The sequence below is a fragment of the Symphalangus syndactylus genome, chromosome 6, assembly GCF_028878055.3.
Source record: "Symphalangus syndactylus isolate Jambi chromosome 6, NHGRI_mSymSyn1-v2.1_pri, whole genome shotgun sequence".
NCBI lineage: Eukaryota > Metazoa > Chordata > Mammalia > Primates > Hylobatidae > Symphalangus > Symphalangus syndactylus.
The window spans coordinates 43608563-43632983 of record NC_072428.2 but is presented as its reverse complement, the minus strand read 5'-3'; the positions used below and the strand labels follow the sequence as shown (position 1 = coordinate 43632983).

At 38.4% G+C, this 24421-nt stretch overlaps 2 long non-coding RNA genes across 3 annotated transcripts in view; one reads left to right on the top strand and one right to left on the bottom strand.

The window, feature by feature from the left end:
* Positions 1-11109, bottom strand: part of LOC129484401 (uncharacterized) — a 152229-nt gene extending 141120 nt beyond the window's left edge. The window contains exon 1 of the long non-coding RNA XR_008658431.1: positions 11006-11109. This is a non-coding gene — a long non-coding RNA (uncharacterized lncRNA). The remainder of the gene's footprint in view (positions 1-11005) is intronic.
* A 168-nt stretch (positions 11110-11277) lies between these two features.
* LOC129483900 (uncharacterized) overlaps positions 11278-24421 on the top strand; it is a 50441-nt gene continuing 37297 nt past the window's right edge. For both annotated transcript variants that reach the window (XR_008658328.2, XR_008658327.2), the window contains exon 1: positions 11278-11438. This is a non-coding gene — a long non-coding RNA (uncharacterized lncRNA). The remainder of the gene's footprint in view (positions 11439-24421) is intronic.

The window sequence follows — 24421 nt, the reverse complement described above, 5'->3', positions numbered from 1 at the left end:
ACTCTGTCTCAAAAAAAGATTTAAATATAAGACCTAAAACCATAAAAATCCTAGAAGAAAACCTAGGCAATACCATTCAGGACATAGGCATGGCCAAAGACTTCATGACATCAAAAGCGATGGCAACAAAGCCAAAATTGACAACTGGGATCAAATTAAACTAAAGACCTTCTGCACAGCAAAAGAATCTATCATCAGACTGAACAAGCAACCTACAGAATGGGAGATAAATTTTGCAATCTATCCATCTGACAAAGGGCTAATATTCAGAATCTACAAAGAACTTAAACAAATTTACAAGAAAAAAACAACCCCATCAAAAACTGCCCAAAGGATATGAACAGACACTTCTCACAAGACGACATTTATGCGGCCAACAAACATATGAAAAAAGCTCATCATCACTGGTCGTTAGAGAAATGCAAATCAAAACCACTACGAGATACCATCTCACGCCAGTTAGAATGATGATCACTAAAAACTCGGGAAACAACAGATGCTGGAGAGGATGTGGAGAAATAGGAATGCTTTTACACTGGTGGTGGAAGTGTAAATTAGTTCAACCATTGTGGAAGACAGTGTGGCAATTCCTCAAGGATCTAGAACCAGAAATACCATTTGACCCAGCAATCCCATTACTGGGTATATACCCAAAGGATTATAAATCATTCTGCTATAAAGACACATGCACACGTATGTTTATTGCAGCACTGTTCACAATAGCAAAGTCTTGGAACCAACCCAAATGCCTATCAATGATAGACTGGATAAAGAAAATGTGGCACATATACACCATGGAATACTATGCAGCCATAAAAAAGGATGAGTTCATGTCCTTTGCAGGGACATGGATGAAGCTGGAAACCATCATTCTCAGCAAACTAACACAAGAACAGAAAACTAAACAGTGCACCAAGAACACATGGACACAGGAAAGGGAACATCATACATTGGGGCCTGTCGGGGGCTGGGGGTCTAGGGGAGGGATAGCATCAGGAGAAATACCTAATGTAGATGACAGATTGATAAGTGCAGCAAACCACCATGACACGTGTAGACCTACATAACAAACCTGCACGTTCTGCACATGTATCCCAGAACTTAAAGTATAATAAAAAAAAATTTTAAAGAAAAAAAGAATACCTGTTACAGCATTTAGGACCCACCCAGATAATTCAGGACAATTTCCTCACCTCAAGATCCTTAACCTAATCACATATGCAGAGACCTTTTTTTCCAAATAAGATAACATTTATAGGTTTTTGGGAACTAGGACCCAACATTGTTACAGGCCATTTTTCAACCTACCCCAAGTAGGATCAAAAAACATCAAGTATCTAGCAATAAATTGGATTAACTATGATTAAGGCCTCTACACTGAAAACCACAAAATGTTATTGAGAGAAATGAGAAACTTAGATAAATGAAAGGAGAGACCATTTTCATGAATGTTTAGACTTAATATTTTAAGATACCAGTTCTCTCCAAATCCTCATGTAAGTTACATGCAAACCTGACCAAAATGTCAATACTTTATTAATGGAAATTGACAAGCTGATTCTCAAATTTTTATAAAAACGCAAATCTGAGAAGAGCCAAAACAAACTTGAAAAAATTAAAAAAGAGGAATTAAGAATAATCTGGGTAGGGAAAATAGCAGATAGGAGACAGGACTAACGTGCAGCTCAAACCACCACAGGAATGTGCCAGGAAAATTGAAAGAGTTCACAGATCTTGTGGAATAAGTGGCTTGCTTCTGGAAACTCCATGAGACAGCTGGACAACTTCCCAAAGTGTGATGGGGGGAAACCTGCCTCTGAATACATATCCTCATCGGGGAACCTGAAAATCCAGGTCATGGGAGAGGATTACCTAGAGTTGAAACAGATTTAAGGAGCTGAGTGAAATATTAAAGTAGAAGGAGCAGCAGGAAGAGCCCTGTAGGCACTCCCAGTCTCCAGCTCAAGCCCAGGGAAGCTATCCCTGACTTTATCTCACAGGGGTGCTCAGGGAAGGCAGCCAGCAGAACTAGAGAGGGGTCATAGAGTGAAAGAAGCTTCCCACTAAACTTTGTAAAAATTTCAACCAAGCACAAATTTTCTTGAGCAGAATCGGGGGCAGGGGTGGGTGGGCAAACAGGAATTGCTGCAGGCGTTGCAGCCAATGGTGTAAGCAGGTGGGAGGTGTGAGGTCTGAAAGCTTGCTTTCTCAGTGGGGAAGATTGTACCTGGGACAACATCTGAACTCCATGCATGGGATGCCTGGGTAGAAACTCAGTGCTGTTAGCAGAGCATGACAGGAGTGAGACTGGCCTTGCTGGCTGCATGAAAGCTGGGTTATGCCTACCACTGCCAGGTTCCCCCACTTCCCTGGCAACCTGTATGATGCAGCAGAGGAAGCCAAAGTCTCCCTTGGAACCCCATCCCCCAAAGTGGCCGCAGCAAGCCCTGCCCAAGGAGAGTCTGAGCTCAGACCTGCCTAACTCTGCCCCTACCTGATGGTATCCCTCTACCCGCCCTGGTAGCTGAACACAAAAGACAAAGTCTTGGGAGCTTTATGGCCCTGCCCGTCACCTGAGAAACCCAAATAATTGTGCTGGCCAACTTAGGGCATATTTATATCCCCCTTCTACTACCACGGCTGGTGCTCTCTTGAAAGTACCACCTCCTGGCTGGAGGTCAACCAACTCAAGCCATTACAGCAACTCATAACAGAATAATCCTGCTCCAAGAAAACATCCTGGCTAACCAGAGGTCCTGAGCATATCTACAGACAACTTCACTGCTAGCATAACCAGCATTCAAGAAAACCAGCACACTCAACAAAACTACAATCAAGGACTCTCAGAGTCTACCTCACTCCCCTGCCACCTCCACCAGAGCAGGTGCTTGTATACATGGCCATGAGACCTAAAGACAGATCATATCACAGGATTCTTTGCAGACACTCCCCAGCATCAGCCCAGAGCCTGGTAGCCCCACTGGGTAGTTAGACCCAGAAAAACAATAACAATCACTACAGTCTGGCTCTTGGGAAGCTCCATCCCTAGAGGAAGGGGGAGAGCACCACATCAAGTTATCACCCCATGGGACAAAAGAAGCTAAACAGCAGCCTTTGAGTTCCAGATCTTTCCACTGAAATAGTCTACCCAAATGAGAAGTAACCAGGAAATTCTGGTGATATGACAAAATAAGGTTCTATCATACCCCCAAAAGATTACCTCCCCAGCAATGGATCCAAACCAAGAAGAAATCCCTGAATCATCAGATAAACAATTCAGAAGGTTGATTATTAAGCTACTCAAGGAGGTATCAGGGAAAGGTGAAAACCAATATAAAGAAATTTAAAAAAAAATTAAGGATATGGATGAAAAATTTTCCAGAGAAATAGATACCACAAGGAAAAAAACAATCACAACTTCTGGAAATGAAAGACAAACTCAGAGAAATATAAAATACACTAGAAAGTTTCAACAATAGAAGAAGTAGAAGAAAGAACTTCAGAGCTCTAAGACAAGGCTTTTGAATTAACCCGATCTGACAAAGACAGAGAAAAAGGAATTTTTCAAAAGTGAACAAAGCTTCCAAGAAATTTGAGATTATGTTAAATGACCAAACCTAAGAATAATTAGTGTTCCTGAGAAAGAAGAGGAATCTAAAAGTTTGGAAAACTTACTTGAGAAAATAATCAAGGAAAACTTCCCTGGCCTTGCTAGAGATCTAGACATCCAAATACAAGAAGCCCAAAGAACACCTTGGAAATTCATCAGAAAAAGGTTATCACCTAGGCACGTAGTCATCAGGTTATCTAAAATCAAGGTGAAGGAAAGAACCTTAAGAGCTGTGATGCAAAAGCATCACGTAACCTACAAAGGAAAACCTATCAGATTAACAGATTTCTCAGCAGAAACCCTAAATGCCAGAAGGTATTGGGGTCCTATCTTTAGCCTCCTCAAACAAAAATTATCCTCCAAGAATTTTGTATCCAGCAAAGCTAAGCTTCATAATTGTAGGAGAAATAAATTCTTTTACAAATAAACAAATGCTGAGAGAAGTCACCACTACCAAGCAAGCACTATAAGAAATGCTAAAAGGAGTTCTAAATCTTGAAACAAAACCTTGAGATGCAGCAAAATAGAACCGCTTTAAAGCATAAATCTCACAGGGCCTATAAAACAATAACACAATGAAAAAAAGAGGTATTCAGGCAATAACTAGCTTGATGAATTGAACAGTACCTCACATTGCAATATTAACATTGAATGTAAATGGCCTAAATACTCCACTTAAAAGATACAGAATGGCAGAATGGATAAAAATCCATCAACCAAGTAGCTGCTGTCTTCAAGAGACTCATCTAACACATAAGGACTCACATAAATGTAAGTTAAAAAGTGGAAAAAGATATTCCATGCAAATGGAAACCAAAAGGGAACCGAGTAGCTATTCTTTTATCAGACAAAAAACAGATTTTAAAGCAAGACAAAGAGGAACATTATATAATTATAAAAGGATTAGTCCAACAGGAAAATATCATAATTCTACATATATATGTGCTCAACACTGGAGCTCCAAAATTTATTAAGCAATTACTACTAGACCTAAGAAATGAGATAGATGGCAACATAGTAATAGTGGGGGACTTCAGTACTCCACTTACAGCACTGGACAGATCATCAAAACAGAAAGTCAACAAAGAAATAATGTACTTAAAACTATACCCTAAAACAAATGGAATGAACAGATATTTACATAACATTCTACACAACAACTGCAGAATATACTTTTTTTCATCAGCACATGGAACATTCTCCAAGATAGACCATATGACAGGACACAAAACAAGTCTCAATAAATTTAAGAAAATCAGAATTATATCAAATATGCTCTCGGACCACAGTGGAATAAAACTGGAAATTAACTCTAAAAGGAACCCTCGAAATGATACAAATACATGGAAATTAAATAATCTGCCCCTGAATGATCTTTGAATGAAATCAAGATGCACATTAAAAAATTCTTTGAACTGAATGATAATAGTGACATAACCTATCAAAATCTCTGGGATACAGCAAAAGTGGTGCTAAGAGAAAAGTTCATAGCATTAAATGCCTACATCAAAAAGTCTGAAAAAGCACAAATAGACAATCTAAGGTCACACCTCAAGGAACTAGAAAAACAAGAACAAACCAAACCCAAACCCAGCAGAAGAAATGAAATAACAAAGATCAGAGCAGAACTAAATGAAATTGAAACAAAAAAATGCAAAAGGTAACTTAAAAAGCTGGTTCTTTGAAAAGATAAACAAAATTGATAGACCATTAGCAAGATTAACCAAGAAAAGAAGAGAGAAGATGCAAATAAGCTCAATTAGAAACAAAATGGCAGATATTACAACCAATACCACAGAAATACAAAAGACCATCCAAGGCTACTATGAACACAAACTGGAAAACGTAGAGGAGATGGATAAATGCCTGGAAATATCCAACCCTCCTAGATTAAATCAGGAAGAAATAGAAGCTCTGAACAGACCAATAACAAGGAGCTAGATAAAACTGTAATTTAAAAATTGCCAACAGTAAAAATAATCCAGGACCAGATGGATTCACAGCTGAATTCTATCAGACGTTCAAATAATTAGTACCAATCCTACTGAAACTACTAAAAAAAAAAAAAAATAGAGAAAGAGGGAATTTTCCCTAAATCATTCTATGAAGCCAGTATCACTCTAACACCCAAACCAGGGAAGGACATAAAAACACCAACAAAACACTACAAATCAATATACCTGATGAACATACATGCAAAAATCCTCCACAAAATACTAGGTAACTGAATCCAACAGCATATCAAAAAGATATAGGTTTCATACCATATGCAGGATGGTTTAACATATACAAGTCAATAAATGTGATACATCACATAAACAGAATTAAAAACAAAAATCATATGATTATCTCAATAGACACAGAAAAAGCATTTTACAAAATCCATCATCCCTTTATCATTAAAACCCTCAGCAAAATCGGCACAGAAGAGACATACCTCAAGGTACTAAAAGCCATCTGTGATAAACCCACACCCAATGTTATACTGAACAGGGAAAAGTTGAAAGCATTTCCCCTGAGAAATGAAACAGGAGAAGGATGCCCACTTTCACCACTTCTATTCAACATAGTCCTGGAAATCCTAGCCAGAGCAATCAGACAAGAGAAACAAATAAAAGGTGTCCGAATCAGCAAAAAGGAAGTTAAACTGTTGCTATTCACTGATGATGTGATCATATACCTAGAAAACCCTAAAGAGCTATTCAAAAAGCTCCTAGATCTGATAAATGAATTCAGTAAAGTTTCAGGATAAAAAATCAATGTACAAAAGTCAGAAGCACTGCTGTACAACAACCATCAAGCTGAGAATCAAATCAAGAACTCAACCCCTTTTACAACAGCTGCAAAAAGTAAAAATAAAATACTTAGAAATATACATAACCAAGGAGGTGAAATATCTTGACAAGGAAAACTACAAAACACTGCTGAAAGAAATCATAGACAACACAAACAAATGGAAACACATCCCATGCTCATGGATAGGTAGAATCAATACTGTGAAACTGTCCATACTGGCAAAAGTAGTCCACAAATTCAATGCAATTCCTATTAAAATACCACCATCATTCTTCACAGAACTAGAAAAAACTATCCTAAAATTCATATGGAACCAAAAATTTAAAAAAAAAAAAAAAAGCTTCACATAGTCAAATTGAGACTAAGCAGAAAGAGCAAATCTGGAGGCATCACATTACCTGACTTCAAACTACACTATAAGGCCATAGTCACCAAAATAGCATGGTACTGATATAAACACAGTCATGTAGGCCAATGGAACAGAATAGAGAACTCAGAAGTAAAGCCAAAAACTTACAGTCAACTGATCTTCGACAAAGCAAACAAAAACAAAGTGGGAAAGGATACTCTATTCAACAAATGGTGCTGGGATAATTGGCAAGCCACATGTAGAAGAATGAAACTGGATCCTCATCTCTCACCTTATACAAAATCAACTCAAATAGATCAAATACTTAAATCTTAGACTGGAAACCATAAAAATTCTACAAGATAGCATTGGAAAAACACTTCTGGACATTGGCTAGGCAACGGCTTCATGACCAATAACCCAAAAGCAATGCAACAAAAACAAAGATAAATAGATGGGACTTAAATGAAAAAGCTTCTGCACAGCAAAAGAAATAACCAGCAGAGTAAACAGCCCACAGAGTGGGAGAAAATCTTTGCAATCTATACATCAAACAAAGTACTAACATCCAGAATCTACAAGGAACTAAAACAAATCATCAAGAAAAAAACAAACAATCCCATCAAAAAGTGGGCTAAGGACATGAATAGACAATTCTTAAGGTATACAAATGGCCAACAAATATATGAAGAAATGCTCAACATCACTAATGATCAGGGAAATGCAAATCAAAACCACAATGTGATACCACCTTACTCCTGCAAGAATGGCCATAATCAAAAAATCAAAAAATAACAGATGTTGGTGTGGATGTAGTGAAAAGGGAACACTTACACTGTTGGTGGGAATGTAAACTAGTACAATACACTATGGAAAACAGTGTGGAGATTCCTTAAAGAACTGAAAGTAGAACTACCCTTTGATCCAGCAATCCCTCTCCTGGGTATTTACCCATAAAGAAAAGAAGTCATTATATGAAAAAGATACTTGCACACGCATGTTTATAGCAGCACAATTCACAATTGCAAAAATATGAAACTAGCCTAAATGCCCATCAACCAATGAGTGGATAATGAAAATGTGGTATGTATATATACACCATGGAATACTACTCAGCCATAAAAAGGAATGAAATAATGGCATTCGCAGCAACCTGAATGGATTTGGAGACCATTATTCTAAGTGAAGTAACTCAGGAATGGAAAACCAAACATCATATGTTCTCACTTATTAATACAAGTGGGAGCTAAGCTATGAGTATGCAAAGGCATAAGAATGATACAATGGACTTTGGGGACTTGGGGAAAAGGGTGGGGTGGGGGTAAGGGATAAAAGACTACACAACGGGTACAGTGTCTACTGCTTGGGTGATGGGTTCACCAAGCTCTCAGAAATTACCACTAAAGAACTTATCCATGAAACCAAAAACTACCTGTTCCCCAAATACGATTGAATAAAAAAGATAAGAAAAATTAAAGACCCGGATATCAATAAAAAGTTAAAAATATAAATGAAGCCATATAGCAATTGAATTCTAAAACAGCATTTTAATAACGTTAATGTACACAGGGGGACTAGATAGGGATATCACTCAAATCATATTTCCCACTTTCTACCCCTGACTTTCCAGAGTAGCCACATCCATTGTAGTGAGGGCTTTAGTAAAGTAGAGAGAGCAGTAGGTGCTCAGGAAATATTTGTTAAATTGACTTCGGTAACTCAGTTCTGTTTGTAATTTTTAAAATAATAAATATCAAAAGAACAAAAACCTTCCCATACATGTCCATTAGTGATTCAGGGAAGTAAGTGAGAATGTACTAAATTTAGTGGATGTTAGATGAGTTAGTTTCCTATAAAGGTTTTTGTCCCATCTATGATCTACAGACCAAGACAGGGGGACTAATTCTATACTTCAGCTGATATCTAGGAAACGCCTGGCTCACTCAGTAATTCCTTCCAGTTAGGTGTGTATTTTACATCAGTACCTTTATCTACACAAATGGCGCCAGAACCTCGCTCTATTGTAACTCAGCAAACAGTACCGGTTAGTGATCTGAAATCAGCTGCCTATACCAATAATGACTCTATTGGACCTTATCTTTCTATTGTGACTGCTTAAATTAGCATTTCTTTCTGTTATAATGAAAAAAATGATCTCCATTGATTGCAAAAAGCAATGCCTAATATTATAGCATGATTACTTTCAGAACAAATTGAATACAGTATTGTCCAGTAAAAATTATCATGTTAAGGAGATTTTAGTCTGCAAGATAGGAAGAAATACTGTCAATTAGAGACAATGTCCAATAAACCAATAACCAAACAGTACTAATATATTAAACATAATTAGCCTTAGAGTTTCAAAAATACTTCGAAAGGCAAAGTTAAGTCATTTCCTGGGAAGATATTGTGATTGTCAACTGCAGCTTTAGTCATCCCTGTATCTGAGGCAGACTGAGGCTCAGAGGAGAGCATGATGTTTAAGAACAAGGCCTGTGTAGTGTTTTGTCTTTTTTATTGCCCTTTGTCTCCACTGGACTAAACCTTGTTCAGGCCCTTGTCACTTAACTTATGTTCCAATCTCCAGGCTGTGCCTCCATCTGTCTATGCTACACACCATAATCCAATTAGCTTAAAAAAAGAAAAAGTTATGCTTTCCCAACCTGAAATTATTTGGGTCAGCTGGTATTGGTTACATTATGGTGAGGCAAAAAATATAGGTCTTATTGGCTTAACAAAAGTTTCTTTCTTATGCTGCATATTCAATTCTGATTGGCAGTGGGACTATATTCTTTTTAGACACTCAGACCTGCGTGGAAGAAGCCTGTGATGGGTCATAAGCCCCACAGCTGAAGGAAGAAACGTGACAAATCACACAGTGATACTTAAATCTTCTGCCTGAAAGTGACATCCATGATGGCCACTCACATTTCTTTGGCCAAGACAAGTCACATGACCCATGCCTATCTTCAAAAATGGGCAGGAAGGTGCTATCCTACCATGTGCCTGCAGAGAAGTGGAGTGTGTGTGAACAATCGAAATAGCTCCTGCTTCTATAATAGAATGTAAAGATGAGAAACATATCCCCTTATGGGAAAGCTGAGGACCATTAACATCTCTTATAAATATTTTTTAATTTTCAAAGAAAATAAATTACTTTAGCACATCAGATAGCATGTTTTTAAAAACATTAAATTAGCAATAAAGACTATACAATTAATTTCCTATTATGGTTTTTCTCTCTGGAAAATTTAAATTTTTTCTCCTCAATGATTTTGGCAGTAGCCATTTATTCATTTTGCTTAGAAGCAGACATAATGTATGTGATGAGACATTTTTCTACTATCTGGTATTCCACCAGGTGTCCTGTTTTATTTTAAAATCCTTATGACAAATAAAAATTTACATACTCCAGGCCGGGCGCAGTGGCTTATGCCTGTAATCTCAGCACTTTGGGAGGCTGAGGCAGGCAGATCACTTGAGATCAGGAGTTCGAGACCATTCTGGCCAATATGGTGGAACCCCGTCTCTATTAAAAATACAAAAATTAGCTGGGCATGGTGCCAGGTGCCTGTAATCCCAACTACTTGGGAGGCTGAGGTGGGAGAATCGCTTGAACCTAGGAGGCAGAGGTTATAGTGAGCAAAGAAAAAAAAATTCACGTATTCTCTGTCATACATGTTTACAGTCTAAAATAATATAATTTTATCTTCAATAACTCAAATTTTACAGAAAAGATTTGAGATAGGAGAGAAATATCTGCAGTGGCTTATTCATATTTTATTTCTCGTCTCAAAACCTTCAAAAATTTCCATCACCCACCTGTTCAAACACAAATTCTAATGTTTGGCAAACATAGTTAGCTATTTGCCAAAAATTCAGAACGTGCCGGTTCCACAATGTGGAGTTGGCACTGGGAAACAGCTCCCCTTGCAGCCAGGTATAGCTAATGAAGAGAGCAGAAGTTTTTTTTAATGTTTTTATTATTTTATCTAGAAAGTACTTATAAAGCCCATACTATGTACCAGGTATAGATAAGTACTTGACAAATATTAACTCAGTAACTGTGCATAACAATCCTATGAGGTAGTTCTATAATTGCCCCCGCTTTACAGATAAAGAAACTGAGGGTAAAAGCAGTTCAGTGATGGAGAAGCACAGCTAAGAAGTGACTGGGGTAAGATCTAATTCCAGGGCCAGATCCCTTAAAAAGCAAGTGGGGGTACTCTATGTTCTCTTCTTCTATTTACTGTGTGGCCCCAGTGGGTTGCAGATCCACACAATTGTAGGGGTCTGGGTTTCTGATTAACCACAGGAAGCAAGCTGCCCACTGGCCAGGAACTCCCACACTACATTGCCACATGAACGAAAACTAAAATTCTGTTGAGCCAAGGCACTGAAATTTGGGCATTGTTACAGCATCTAGTGTTTTTTCTTATATCCATGGCAACCAAGACCACTGTAATTGGTCTATGTCTGGAATCAGGAGGCCTGGTTCTAGCCCAAGCACAGTCTCCAGCTTAAGGAATGACCTTAAGCAAGCACTTCTTCCCTCAGGGCAACATTTAAAAAAATAAGAAGGTTGGATTGATCAACATTTTACAGCCTGTATTTCATATGACATTCTCCTTTTAATATATTTGCTTGAACCTTCTTGAAAACAGGACTCCATGGACAAATAAGGTAGGCAAATTCGGGATAATACATCTTGCTTTGGAGACTCATAATGCACATTTGCGACATCCTTCCCTAAGGACTTTAACACAGTATTCACCAGATGGATTTGACCATAGGACCTCTTAAATTTTTTGATTGGGAATATTTATTAATACTTAGAGAGATATGAGTGTCCTAAGAAATGTAGTTTGGGGAATGATTAATTAGATGAATTCAAAAACTATTCCCAGTACTAAAACTGCTCTGCCATGATTTCCTACCTTTCCACATTTCCCAAATGCAGCTCTAATCAGATTACCTCTTTATTGCTACACATGTGCAGCATGTATGTCCACTTAGGGCTGGGAACCTCTCACCTTGCTTCCTGAATCTGGAATAACATTTCCTCTCTTTTGCACCATTCCTAGTCTTGCCTATACTTAAAGGCCCAACTCAACTCTCTCTGGTCTAAGAAGACCTCACAATGTGATCTAGCACACACCTTACATCTCTCTCACTCAAAACACATTAAACTCCCTAGACTCTCCACATGTGTTCATTAATTAAATTCATTCATTTATGAGACGGACTCTCACTGCTGTCCAGGCTGAAGTGCAGTGGCGCAATCTCTGCTCACTGCAACCTCTGCCTCCGGGGTTCCAGCGATTCCCCTGCCTCACCCTCCCAAGTAGCTGGGACTACAGGCATGCACCACCATGCCTGGCTAATTTTTGTATTTTTAGTAGAGATAGGATTTCAACATGTTGGCCAGGCTGGTCTCAAACTCCTGGGCTCAGGTGATCCAGCCTCCCAAAGTGCTTGGATGACAGGCATGAGTCACTATGCCCGGCCCATGCATTTTAGAATTAGATCCCAGAGAAAAGTCTCTTGAAAAACAGCATTTGTAGGACAAGAGTTAAGTAGAAGGTGAGGTTCTTGAACCATTTTGATATGCATTGCTGAAACTGAGACAAAATCTGTCTGGAAACAGTCATAAACAAGAAATATATGTGTTAACCCTGGAAGAAATGGGAGAACAAGTTGTGTGATCCTTACCCACAAAAATCTATGAAGCTCAAACAAGGAGTGATATGCAGTTTCAACCGGAAGTTCAGAAGCTAGTCTACAAACAAAAGGGGGTTATATTGGGATTTCCTTAAAAGTAGTTGCTACAAGATGGAGTTTTCTGTTTAAACCAGAATGAACATGCATTGACTGTGTGGGATTGGCTGTGTACTCAATGTGCCTCCTCTATATTATGAGGGTATCCGGTCCACTTAGATCTGGGTTTTAAAAATCTATCTCTGATATGGTGTGAAAGGTGGATGGGAATTGAAGATTGGAGTTAAAGAGCAATTCAGAACAAGTTTCAGTTTTCTCCAGGTGGAAAAGGCAATGAGATTTTGACTAAGGCATGGAGGTGAAAGAGAATAAAGAGGTATTAGGCTTATTGCATGTATAAATGGATGGAAAAGGAGAGAGGGAAGAAAGAAGAAAGGAAATGAAAGAGGAAGAAGGAAGGGAGAAGGAAGAAAAGAGAAAGGAGAGGCTGAAGATGACTCCCAGTCTGCTGGCTACAAAACTGGGTGAAGCCTAGGATTTTTAGAAGACTCCTCCTATTTCCCCATACTCCCTGTTTGCAGAGTTGCCTGAGTGGGCAGCAGGAAAGGAGAGACTTTCCTTCCCCATATTATCCTGTTACGTTGGTCTCAAATTATCCCTTCAGCAGAGTAAATATTTCATACCCATTCTTCATTGTTCTAGGATTGGGTCTGGTAATCAGGAGTACATAAGGCAAAGGAGACCTTTCAAAAGGCTTGAAGTGGCACAGCCAGGATAGTCATAAACCAAATTGTTAATGACATGAAGCTGACTTTGGTTTCTCATCCAGATCCAGTTCCAGACAGGCAGCTCTCCTCATCTGCCCCATTCCCCACCTTACCCTACCACAAACCTGTCCATCAAGGAGTTAAGTCACTGTGAAAGAGGCCCTGTTGAGGGTTTAGGAAATTAATATAAAAGGAACATAGGAATCAGACCAACTTCATAGACCTTGCAGTCAGAGTGATCTGGATCTGAATTTCAGCTGTTGGACACCAAAGCCTATGGTTCAAGAGAAAGGAACAAGCCGAAAATAGAGATGTTGAGTCCCTTAGGTCCTAGGGAGCAAAGGAATTTAAGGAGATGGCTCAGGGAAAATGAAGAAAGAGTGAACTGTTTCTGCATGTGTTTGCTTTGAACCCACCATGTTCAAAGCAGGATTATGAGGGCCTTGCCTGGCTGTGGACACACTCTCTAGAGGAAGAATTTTCACAAACAATGAAACAACAATTTCACAAACAATTTTCACAAACCTCTAGGTTGTTTCACTCCCATTCTGTCATTTTTATACACTTGACTATTCAGACTCAGGAACAAAAAAAAGGAAGAAAAAGAGCCTCGGAGACATATGGGACACGATCAAGTGTATCAATATATTCCTGAGAGTCCTAGAAAGAGAGGAAAGAACGGGGAAAAATAGTATTTGAAGAAACCATGGGCAAAAACTTCCCAAATTTGATTTTAAAAAATATGAATCTACACCTCCAAGAAGGTCAACAAATTCCAGTAGGGTAAACTCAAAGAGTTTCATACCTAGAAACATCATAATCAAACTGTCGAAAGACAGAGAATCTTAAAAACAGCAAGAGAGAAGCAATACAGCACAAGTGGTCTTAAGATTAACTTATTTCTCATCAGGGACTATGGAATCTGGGAGGCAGTGGATGGCATATTCAAAGACCTGAAAGAAAGACTCAAGAGTTCTATATCTAGCAAAACTGTCCTTGAAAAATGAAAGAGAAATTAAGTAATTCCAATATAAACAAAAACAGAGAATGGAGTCCTTCCAGCCTGAATGAAAGGATCCTAGACAATAACTTGAGTCCACATAAAGAAATATAAGTCTCTGGTAAAAACTAAATATAAAAGACAATATAAATGTATCTTTTATTTATAATTCTTTTCTACTATATTATTTGAGACAACTACATAAAGCAATAATTATGAATCTGTATACCAGTCATGCATCAGACCATGCAATGTATAATGAGGTAATTTATATGAAAATAACAGCACAAATAAGAGGGTAGGTACTAGAGCTATATAAGAGGAAAGTTTTATATATTGTTGTAATCAACTTTGTATTAATGCAAATTAAATTGTTATAAGATGTTAATTGTGGCTGGGCTCAGTGGCTCATGCCTGTAATCCCAGCACTTTGGGAGGCCGAGGCAGGCGGATCATGAGGTCAGGAGATTGAGATCATCCTGGCTAACACGGTTAAACCCCATCTCTACTAAAAATACAAAAAATTAGCCAGGCATGGTGGCATACGCCTGTAGTCCCAGCTACTCAGGAGGCTGAGGCAGGTGAACAGCGTGAACCCGGGAAGCGGAGCTTGCAGTGAGTTGAGATTGTGCCATGGCACTCCAACCTGGGGGACAGAGTGAGACTCCATCTCAAAAAAAAAAAAAGATGTTAATTGTAACACCCAGTGTAACCACTAAAAAAAAAAAAAAAAGTAAAATAGGTCAATTAAAATGGCCCACTAAGTAATATCCATTTTACACAAAAGAAGGCAGTAATGGGTAAATGAAGAAACAAAGAAGACATACATAACACATATAGAAAACAAGTAACAAATGGCAGATGTAAATCTTACCAGTTATTATATTAAATACAAACTGATTAAACACTGTAATTAAAAGACAAAGACTAGAATTATGATGGGAGGGTGCATGATTCAAATATATGTTGTCTACAAAAGGTACATTTTAGAATCAAAGTCACAAATAGGTTTAAAGGATGGAAATATGTGTACCATGAAAACAGTAAACAAAAGAGCTGGAGTGGTTGCAGTATAGACAAAAGAGACTTTAAGTTAAAAATTGTTACTGGAGAAAAAAAGGATATTTTATAATGATAAAAGGGTCACACCATCAAAACAATTATAAGCGTATATGTACTTAACAACAAAGCCCAGAAATGCATGAAGCAGAACTTGACACATTTGAAGGTATTCATAGGCAATTCATCAGTAATAGAAGGAAACACTTCCTAACTCATTATTTGGAGCCAGAATTACCCTGATACCAAAGCCAGACAACTCACTAGAAAACTACAGAAAGCTATATCCCTTACGAATATATATACAAATATCTTCAACAAGGTACTAGCAAACCAAATCCAGCAGCATATAAAAAGGATCATACACCATGACAAAGTGTGATTAATCCCAGGAATGCTAAGTTGGTTCAGCTCATGAAAAAAAACAATGTACTAAATCGTATTAATAGATTAAAGGACAAATCCACATTATTTTGCCAATAGATGCAGAGAAAGCATTGACAAAATCTAACAACCTTTCATAAGAACACTGAAGAAGGCAGGAATAGAAGGGAACTTCTTTGATCTGATAAAGGGCATTTAAGAAAAACCCACAACTAACATCATACTTAATGGTGAAAGCTGATAGCTTTGCCCCTAAGGTCAGGAACAAGACCAGAATGTCTATCTCATCCCTTCTATCTAATCAGCATTGTAGTGGAGAATCTAGTCAAGGCACTAGGCAAGAAAAAGAAAAAAAAATCATCAGATTGAAAAGAAAGAAGTAGAACTACTTCTATTCATAGATAGCATACTTAGGAATAAATTTTAAAAAAGAAGTCTTGTACACTGAAAAGTACAAAACATTATTAAGGAAAATAAAAGAAGTAAATAAATGAAAGAAATTTCATGTTCATGGATACAAATATATAATATTAATATGCTAACACTACTCAAAACGATTTACAGATTTAACACAAGCTTTATCAAAATCCCAGTGGTATTTTAATTAACAAACACCCTAAAATTCATATGAAAATATAATCTTGAAAATAGCCAAACAAATATTGAAAAAGTAGAACAAAGGAGGACTCACACTTCCTGATTTCAAAACTTACCACAAAGCTACAATAATCAAAATGGTATGGTACTGGCATGAGAATAGACAAATAGATTAATGAAATAGAATTGAGAATCTAGATAAATCCATATATGTGGCCAATTAATTACTGACAAGGGTGCTAAGACTGTTTGATGTAGAATGAGTAGTCTCTTCAATTTATGATGCTGGGACAACTAGGCATCCAAATGCAAAAGAATTAAGTTGGCTCCTTTCCTCAAACCATATATAAAAATTAACTCAAAATAGATGAAAGACTAAGTGTAAAATGCTAATACTATAAAACTCTTGAAGAAAACATGGGTTAAATCTTCATAATCTTGGATTTGGGAAAAGATTATTAGATAATGACACCAAAGTCTTAAGTAACAAAAGTAGATAAATTGGACTTTATCAAAATTTAAAATTTTTGTGTATCAGAAGATACTATCAATAAAGTGAGAAGACAACCCAAAGAATGGGAGAAAATATCACAAGTCATATATCTAATAAGCATTTAGTATCTAGACTATACAAAGAATTCTTACATCTCAATAACAAAAAGACAAGTAATCCAATTTAAAAATGAACAGAAGACATTTCTCTAAATACACATTCAACATAATTTGTCAAATTATGGTAAATAAAAATCTCAATAAGCTACCACTTCACATCCACTAGGCTGGCTATCATAAAAAAACAAATATCAAGGGCTGACGAGGATGTAGGGAAATTGGAACCCCCATGTATTTGCTGCTGACGTCATAAAAATGATGTAGTCACTTTGGAAAACATTTTGGCAGTTCCTCAAAAAGTTAACCATATAATTACCATATGACTCAGCAATTCTACCAAGTATATATGTCCAACTTCTTTCACTTAATGTATATACAAACATTAAAAGCATATATCCACACAAAATATATACACAAATGTTCATAACAGCTTTACTCATCATAGCCAAAACATGAGAACAACCAAAACTTCTATCAGGTGATAAATGGAGACACAAAATGTGATATATTCATATAATGGAATATTACTGATCCATAAAATGGAATAAAAGTCTGATTCATGCTACAATGAGTCAACTTTGAAACATTATGCTAAGTGAAAGAAGCTAGACACAAAAGGTCACATATTTTATGATTCTATTTATATGAAATGTCCAGACAAGGCAAACTCATAGAAACATAAAGCAGATTAGTGGTTGCCAGGGTCTGAGGGATGGGGGAATGGGGAATGACTGTTAATGAGTATGAAGATTCTCTTTGGGGTGATGAAAATACTATGGAATTAGATAGTTATACAGAGGTAATGGTTACACTTCTTTATGAATATACTAAAAACCACTAAATTGTATACTTTAAAAGTGAATTTTGTGGTTTGTGAATTCTATCTCAATTTGAAAAACCATAAAAACATGGAAGACATTCCCACCCATCAGACGGAATCCCAGCAACATAACTTAGGGATAGTCTTTTAGGGCATCATTTCTTCATTTGTCAATTAGACATATACTATCTGATATGGTTTAGATCTCTGTCCCCACCCAAATCTCATGTCAAATTGTAATCTCCAATGTTGGAGGTGGGGCCTGGTGGGAGGTGACTGCATCATGAGGGTGGTCTCATAAATGGTTTAGCATCATCCCCCCTTGGTGCTGTATAGTGAGTGACTTCCTACAATATACGATTTTTTAAAAGTGTATGGCACCTCCCCAGTCTCTTTCTTGGTTCTGCTCCTGTCATGCAAGATGCCTGCTCTCACTTTGCCTTCAGCCATGAAAGCTCCCTGAGGCCTCCCCAGAAGCAGATGCTGCCATGCTTCCTGTATGCCCCATGGAATCATGAGCCAATTAAACCTCTTTTCTTTATAAATTACCCAGTCTCAGGTATTTCTTTACAGCAGTGCGAGAACGTACCTAATATACTATCATTCCCACAAACTTGTGATGAAACCAGTATACATGAAATTCTGAGCCCCATATCCTTCATACTGTTAGTATTCCTAGTTGAATCTGAACCTACTTCTTGTTTATAGTATTGCCCTGTCTAATCCAGCCTTACCCAGGCCACCAGATGTTTTTCTGGTTCTTTAGTGTGGTGTGGTTTTTTTACATGCTCTCTCTCTCTCTCTGAAAGTCCTGGGGAGGGAGACAAAGTAACATTCATTCAGGACCTGTTACATGTCACCCTGCGGTCTAAAATACCATATTAATTTAGGCCTCCAGACAATGTCATAGACTAGGTTTTTTTGGGGGGGCGGGGGGAGTCTCGCTCTGTTGTCCAGGCTGGAGTACAGTGGTGGGATCTCAGCTCACTGCAACCTCTGCCTCCCACCTCCTGGGTGCAAGCGATTCTCCTGCCTCAGCCTCCTGAGTAACTGGGACTACAGGCACATGCCACCATGGCCAGCTAATTTTTTTGTATTTTTAGTAGAGATGGTGTTTCACCATGTTGGCCAGGCTGGTCTTGAACTCCTGGCCTCAAGTGATCCACCCACCTCAGCCTCCCAAAGTGCTAGAATTACAGGCATGAGCCACCATGGCTGGCTTATTTATTTCTATTTTAAAGGAAAGGAAACTGAAACCTCAGTTTTAAAAATACCCTCCAAGTCATGCTTTGAAGGCAGGGACATTGGACTTTGAAGGGCCCGAGTTCAAATCCAACTCTCAACAAATCCTGTGGGATCTCCAATAAGTGCCCTATGCTTCTGAACATCAGTTCTTCATCAATGAGATGGGACAGTAGGAGACTAAATGGAATTATGAAGTGGTTTTGAAGATTAAATGAGATAGAGAATATACACTTAGCACAGATTCTAAAACACATATAAGGCTCAATAAATGTTAGCTAGTATTAGTCTTATGAGGAACTAACCAGTGGCTAAATTGAAATTACAGGCTAGATCCATAGCCTACCAAAGCCTTCTCTTCCACTTCTCCATGTTGCCTCTTTCTTCTCTATACCTGTCTGAGCTACTCACTCTATCAATTGAAATGTAAGTCAGCAAGGAGAGGGACTGAGGCAAATTATCGATAAACATACCTATCCAGTTTCCCTGAACACTTGCCAATCCCAGCTTTTTCTTCATTGATGCTACCCATGCTCACACGTGCACACACACACACACACACACAGTGTTCTTGCCACTTCTGGGTAACTGGCACTCATGCCCTTGTGGAAAAAATGGATGCAGCTTGATCCAGAGTTTCACTGAAATATCCCCCCAATCTCACTTCATTGGCTTTTCACAAAAACTCCAAGACACATCCAAAAAGCTTGCAAAAACCTCTTTACCCTCTCTGGGTCTTCTTGGAAACTATTTGGCTTTTGCCTTTCCCAGCTACATCTGGTCTCAATGGAATGTGCTTATCGATCTTGGGAATGAGGCCAAACAACCTGGTACCCTGATGGCTAAAATGGCTCGTACAGTTTGTGACATGCCATCAGCAAGTGGGTTAACACAGGATTTCAATTTCTTATCTTCTGCTAACTTCCAGCAGACTCCATAAGCACCCACCCTTCCAGACAAATTCTCTTCTCCTGTCTCAATCCTTCTTTTTGGATCTCTATTAGTATTAATTGAGCATCAACTCTCACTATAATTATGAACTTTTGATATAACTTATAGGAATCACTAATTCAGTTGGGCTTCCTGGTACAACTGGACAACAGGATTTCCCATTCTCTGGGGAGACATCATGGTAGCTATGGGCTTTGGTTTTGGACAGGCCTGGCTTTGGATCCAGCTTTATTCTGAAAGAACTTAAATGAGGTTCTTCACATATCTGAACCTCTTTTCTCATTTGTAAACGTATCTACTAAAAATCACCTAACCAGGTTGTTAGTGGGAAATAAATAATAAGCACTATAGTAACTATTAGCATTGCCATCATTGTTGTTGCTTTTAGAATGCCACAAACAACCAGATACGAACCCAGTTCAAATCACGCCACGCCCTCTTTGAAATTGTTACTTGTTAAAAAATTAACTATGGGATGTATAAACTTCAAGAGTATACACATTCTTTATACCCAAACACAATTTCTAAGACTTAGTAGAAAGAAGAAATAACCAAAGATGTAGGGCAAAGATTTAGCTACAAGACTGATTATCACATTGTTTACAATACTGAAAAACTGGAAACAAACTAGACATGAGAAAGGAGTTCTTCTACAGATAGTGGAACTCCCACTTCAGTGGATGACTTGCAGCCCTTTTAAATGTGATAAACAAATGTTCATGACAGGGAAAGGTGTTTACAGTGTGTATAGTTGAATATACAAAGTGTTAAAAGATACTTACAAAATGGCATCTAGAACATGGTCCTGATTTTATTTGAAGGAGAGCATTGCACAGGACAACATTTGAGTGCATACAGAAAAAATCAAAAGGATAATCATTAAAATATTAGAAGTAGGTTAGCCTTATTGCAATTTTTCTGTTCTATATTTTCTAAATTTTTGATAATGAAAATATTGAGAAAAAGTAAACTTCTTGGTAAATTTTATTAATGAAAAACATACATAAAGTCAAGAATTCTAGAACAGCTTCATGGAGTTTGATAAAGTGAAGATACATGAGTGATTAGTACCCAGATGTTGAAACAGAACCCTTACCAGCATTCCACAAGCCACCCTTTTGCCCAGTTCCAGTCACTACTCACAGCCTAAAAGATAACCACCATCCTGGTTTCTAACAGCCTGGACGAGTTTTGTTTATTTTTAAGCATTTCACAAATGAATCACCTCATATGCTCTGTGCCTATCTTTCTTCATTCACCATTGTCTGTGAGAGTTATCAATGTTATTGCATGTAATCATAGTTCATTCATCCTCATTGCTATCTTCTAGTGTATGAACAGTTATTTATCCATTCTCCTCTGTACATTTGTGTCATTATTTGTTTTTGACATTATGAATAGGGCTGCTAGCTATATTCATGTCCTGTTTTTTGTTGAACATATGTACATGTGGAATTGCTGACTATAGGAAATGTATATGTACAGGTTAGTAGATACTATCAGTTTTCCAAAATAGTTATTCCCATACACACTTCCAGTGTCAGTGTGAGAATTCTGGTTGCTCAATTCCAATTACTTGTCAACATTTGGTATTGTTTTATGTTTTCACTTTAGCCATTTCTCGTGGCATCACATTGAGGTCTTAATTTACATTTCCCAAGTAACTAGCAGAATTTAACACTTTTAAAAATGTGTATTGGCCATGTGGGTATTCTTTTTTGGAAGTGCCTGTTTACGTCCTTTGCCCATTTTTCTATTAAGTTATCTGCCTTGGAAGAATTCCTATATTCTGTACACAAGTCATATTAGATGTGTATATCAGAAATGTTTTTTCCCATTGTGTAAACTTGATTTTTCAATCTCTTAATGGTATCTTTTGATGAAAGAGGGTCTTAATGATAATGTCCTGTAGTTCAGTAGGACTCTTGCTGTGTCCCCTGGCAAGAGTGAGCCCCTGATGATATCTCATACCATGCCATCTAAACACAGGAAAGGCAAACTTGTACTCAGAAGAGGTCTCTCTCCTTGTGAGGACAAACTGCTGGTCTTTTCAAGATGGAACAGAACCAGTAGCACTACTATCCCATTCGCAATACTACGTTTGTTAGTCTGGGTCCTTGAGAAATATGCCAAGATGGAACTAAATGTGCAAAGATTTTAAGAAAATGGGGAAAGAGCTGCAAAAATCTGGAAGAGGCATCAGACTACAAGTCTAGGAGATCCCAAGTATTGGAGTGACAGAAGAAAGGTTGAATAAAAACATCCTAGACTGCCATGCAGCCTATGGAAGATTCTGCAAGGCCATCAGGAAGTCCTTGAGCCAAAGTCAGTTGTCAAAGTTGCCCCATGTCTCTCAGCAATAGATCTGCCTTGGTGTATTTACTAGGCTTAATTATTGCTGGGAACAGTCTGTGGAAAACATGGTCGCAGGGCAAACACAATGATAGATTTTGGAGCACAGAAGATGAGTCCTTGGTTAATGACACTCCCTGTGGCTGGAGTTCTGCTAACACACTCTCAGAGGCAACACACCAAGATAGGGAATATGGGAGGAGGAGACAGTAGTGGCAAACAGGGAAGTTGATTGATGTGTTGGGCCTATATTGAGTTTGATACATCTTTTCCTCCTAGATATTCCATGTCCAGCCAAATATACCGGTCTAGAATTCAACAAGGGGATCTGGGTTGCTCAGACAGAACATTAGGAGTGACTTCTAGAAGGGCCTTATGAGAAAAGGGAGTTTCAGGTATCTCCATAAAGGAACATCCAGGGGCTCCAGGCATTTCAGTGACTCCCTGCTCTTTCTGCCCAAATAGCTTAGTTGAGGAGATAGAGAGCAAAGAGGGAAGAGAGAGAGAGAAAGAGGCCCTTTGTGGTAGAACATGGGGCCATTCTCAGACTTGAGGACTGTCATTACTAAAATACTTCCCCAAACATGGCAGCCTAAGGCTGTTGACACATTTCAACTATATTTGTCTCTTGGATTTTCCCACCTTGAACCTGAACATAGCCAAAAGTAATTTGTAACAGCAAGAATTTTGGAGGGAAGCCAGTGTGCAATTATACACGAGTGAGCTTGCATGCACACTTATACACATACACACACAGTGCAGAGGATATGAGCAGTCAGATGCGATGAATCACAGAATCTACACTCCACAACCTGCGAAAGAGCGTGTGGACCCATGAGTCAGGATTAAACACCATGGCGACAAAGTCACTGAAGCCTGCCTAGTGAGGCAGCAATTTCTGCCCTTAATAGAGCCCTTAGGTCTCAATAATTGCTTCAAAATCCACACAAAGCAGCACACAGTTTTTCATAACTGGAGAAGCCAAAAATCCAAGTGTGAAGTGAGAACTGACAGCATCTCTTATGCACATCTGAGATGCAAGCAAGGTCTATGGTTCTGCCTGCTTTCCAGTATCTGCCTCATTTCCAGCAGCCAGAACACTGTTTCCCAAATGCCTACAGCCTGGAGCCTGCTCTGTACTTGAATTTCCCCCTTGGCCTCCATCTTCCTGGCTGCTCCCAACTTCCCATTCTACTTTTTGTCCTTACCTGAAACTGTCTTTTCAGTACTGTCCAGTATTTCTGCCCACCTCCAGGAGTCTCATGGCAGACTAGGCTAGGTTTGTAGACAAGGGCAAGGTATTAAAATTAAATCTGAACTAAGATTAAAATTCAGTTCTAAATTAAGTACTGAATTAAAATTCACAGATGCTACTGACCCATATTAACCAACTAGAAAAAGGTGTCCCTTCTCAAAACACCTTTCTGAAAATCATAATATACTAATTTTGTTAAAACAATTTATAACCATCGTGTGGAAATGTTATAATAAATATTATAACAAATTGTAATATTTATTATAAATTAATGTTTATTTCATGAAGGATGTCCTACTAGATGTGGCAGTATACAACCTAGACAACAGTCCATGGTAGCTGTCTCGGCAGCATATGGCAGCCATCTCAGCTCAGCATCCAGGAATTGTCTTTCCTCTGCCCTTTGTTTTTACACTATTGAATTTAACAGACTACATTTATATGAGTGCTTTTTGTGTGTGTGTGTGTGTGTGTGTGTGTGTGTGTGTGTGTGTGTGGAACCAAGAGGCCAGGGTCCTCCGGCCGGAATTTCACAGATGTAGGCACTCATGGTCAAGCAAAGTCCTGGGGAGAAAAAGAGGCAAAGACTTCCTGCATGGGAGATACTCATGTGGTCGCCTTGGAGAGTAAAAGAGCTTAGAGTCAGGAAGTGTTCCAAGCAATCTAGAACACTTTCCCAAATGGCTGCAGCCTGAACCCGCTCTGTGCTTGAATTTCTCCCTTGGCCTCTGTCTTTCTGGCTGCTCTCAACTTCCCACTCTACTTCTTCTCCATCCTAGGGTGCCTCTGCAGCAGTAAATGTGGCTGTTCAACAATCTGAAGTCTTTGGTTGTGAACAGTGCTGACCAGCCCTGGGAAAGAAAAGCAGCTCTCTCCCCTGCTCTCCAGGGCCAGCAGATGAACACTGTG